We start from the raw sequence: 3,466 nt of genomic DNA, 5'->3' as shown, positions 1-3,466 counted from the left end.
GAAAAATATTGAGCAGCAGAGTACATAATCATGTACACTTTAGAGCCATTGCCCTGGCAACACTATGGAGCATGAATTACAGGGAGGCAAGACTACAGGACACCCACAAGGAGTCTATTGTAGAAGACCAAGAGGGAGAAGAAAAGGTCCAAGTAAGCCAGTGGAAGTAGGAATGGAGAAAGGAGGAGGATAGCAAAAGAGTTTTACAAGGGGCAATGTGGCTTAGTGGAAGGAGCAGTCTCTGTGATCCACTACTTCTCCATCTATAAACAGAAGAGTTATTGAACAGATTAAGTGTGATATGGAGCCAAAATAGCATGTCATATCAGGAAAAAGTACCCAGGAAGTAGTCATTGTTTTCATTTGCAAGTAGATTGGGCAGAGCTTAGTGACTAGATGATATGGGAGGGGTGGGGGAATGGGAAGAAGGGCCAAGGAGAGTCCTACGAAGATACCATGTTTCTGAGTAGGAGAGAAGATTCCTGGCATTGTGAGGATGCCTAGCACCAAGATAAGAGTGCACTTAAGAGCACAGATTTAGGAAGGGGTAGATGATGGGTGGGTAGATAATACTGATATTTGTGAAAAGGTCTGGAAGGGGGGATAGAAGTTTATAAGTTGTCTGAGATCAAATTGTATTTCAGGTACCTATGAATCATCCAGTTGGAGATATCTGGGAAGCTGAATATCTGAAGCTAGAGCATGGTATGTTTATATGAAGACCTAACATGAGTAACAGAGCTTTGAATTTGTCTTTATGTCAACATCATCATCATCATCAAGATGAACATCAGTATCAGTAATATTTATTGATATGTCAGGCAACTAATTGATCCAACCACATTCTTTTTAATTTAGTCATCCAACAACCCCATAATGTAGAATTTTAGAGATGAAGGAACTAAAGTTTGGAGATATTACAAAGTTATTCAAGTATCCATACCATTATCAACAATAATTCTATATATCAGCAGCTCATAAAATATTTAAACTAAGAAGAAAATGTATATTACTTTTCATTTGAAGTTAATCTGTGGGGAATTTGGATCTCACACTCTGATCCAGTATCCTCCAGGAGGTCTGGCATCGGATTATCTTTGTTCTAGAAGATTCTGAAGGTTATACTCTGACTCCATGAACCAATGTTTAAACCCAGCAGGTCTTAGAAACAAGCTGTATAAAAATCATTTAAGAATTAGAAACCTTGAATTGAGGTGTCTCGTGCAGCACTGCTCATAGTGTGAGGTGTTGGCACAGCCACATTACATGAAGAACTATGGTCTGAAAGGCTGGGTGAAAACCTTTGCACACAGCACCATATGAGCAAGTAAAACTAGACTGTGCACAAAGGAAAAAAGAATAAAAGGATACTCTGGGCGAGGAGCTTCAAGATGGCAGAAAAGTACAATGCGGAGATCACCTTCATCCCAACAAATACATCAGAAATACAACTACATGTGGAACAACTCCTACAGAACACCTACTGAATGCTGGCAGAAGACCTCAGACTTCCCAAAAGAAACAGACACCCTCAGCCGACCTACACTGAGAGGCGGGTCCAAATCCAAAGCTGAACCCTGGGAGCTGTGCGAACAAAGAAGAGAAAGGAAAATCTCTCCCAGCAGCCTCAAGAGCAGCAGATTAAATCTCCACAATCAACTTGATGTACCCTGCATCTGTGGAATACCTGAATAGACAACAAATCATCCCAAATTGAGGAGGTGGACTTTGGGAGCAATGATATATATATATATATATATTTCCACTTTTACTCCTTTTGTGACTGCATATGTGTATGCTTCTGTGTGTGTTTTGTCTGTATAGCTTTGCTTTTACCATTTGTCCTAGGGTTCTGTCTGTCCTTTTTTTTTTTATTACCTGAAAAAAATCTTTTTCTTAATAATTATTTTTTATTTTAATAACTATATTTTATTTTATTTTACTTTATTTTATTTTGTCTTCTTTCTTTTTTTTTCTCCCTTTTATACTGAGCCGTGTGGAGGACAGGTTCTTGGTGCTACAGCCAGGCATTAGGGATGTGCCACTGAGGTGGGAGAGCCAAGTTCAGGACACTGGTGCACAAGAGACCTCACAGCTCCACATAATATCAAATGGCAAATATCTCGCAGAGATCTCCATCTCAATGCCAAGACCCAGCTCCACGACCAGCAAGCTACAGTGCTGGACACCCTATGCCAAACAACTAGCAAGACAGGAACACAACACCATCCGTTAGCACAGAGACTTCCTAAAATCATAATAAGGCCACAGACACCCCAAAACACACCACCAGAAGTGGACCTGCTCACCACAAAGACAAGATCCAGCCTCATCCACCAGAACACAGGCACTACTCCCCTCCACCAGGAAGCTTACACAACCCACTGAACCAATCATAGCCACTGGGGACAGACACCAAAAACAACGGAAACTACAAACCTGCAGTCTGTGAAAAGGAGACCCCAAACACAGTAAGTTAAGCAAAATGAGAAGACAGAGAACCACACAGCAGATGAAGGAACAAGGCAAAAATCCACCAGACCTAACAAATGAAGAGGAAACAGGAAGTCTATGTGAAAAAGAATTCAGAGTAATGATAGTGAAGATGATCCAAAATCTTGGAAATAGAATGGAGAAACTAGAAGACACATTTAACAAGGACCTAGAAGAACTAAAGAGCAAACAAAGAGTGATGAACAACACAGTAAATGAAATTAAAAATTCTCTAGAAGGGATAAATAGCAGAATAACTGAGGCAGAAGAATGGATAAGTGACCTGGAAGATAAAATAGTGGAAATAACTACTGCAGAGCAGAATAAAGAAAAAAGAATGAAAAGAATTGAGGACAGTCTCAGAGACCTCTGGGACAACATTAAGCGTACCAACATTCGAATTATAGGGGTCCCATAAGAAGAAGAGAAAAAGAAAGGGACTGAGAAAATATTTGAAGAGATTATAGTTGAAAACTTCCCTAATATGAGAAAGGAAATAGTTAATCAAGTCCAGGAAACACAGAGAGTCCCATACAGGATAAATCCAAGGAGAAACATGCCAAGACACATATTAAACAAACTATCGAAAATTAAATACAAAGAAAAAATATTAAAAGCAGCAAGGGAAAAACAAGTAACATATAAGGAAATCCACATAAGGTTAGTAGCTGATCTTTCAGTAGAAACTCTGCAAGCCAGAAGGGAGTGGCAGGACATATTTAAAATGATGAAAGAGAAAAACCTACAACCAAGAATACTCTACCCAGCAAAGACCTCATTCAGATTTGATGGAGAAATTAAAACCTTTACAGACAAGCAAAAGCTGAGAGAGTTCAGCACCACCAAACCAGCTTTACAACAAATGCTAAAGGAACTTCTTTAGGCAAGAAACACAAGAGAAGGAAAAGACCAACAATAATAAACCCAAAACAATTAAGAAAATGGTAATAGGAACTTACATATTGATAATTAC

This window comes from Balaenoptera acutorostrata, chromosome 5 (genome assembly GCF_949987535.1).
Source record: "Balaenoptera acutorostrata chromosome 5, mBalAcu1.1, whole genome shotgun sequence".
NCBI lineage: Eukaryota > Metazoa > Chordata > Mammalia > Artiodactyla > Balaenopteridae > Balaenoptera > Balaenoptera acutorostrata.
This window is presented reverse-complemented; position numbering follows the sequence as displayed.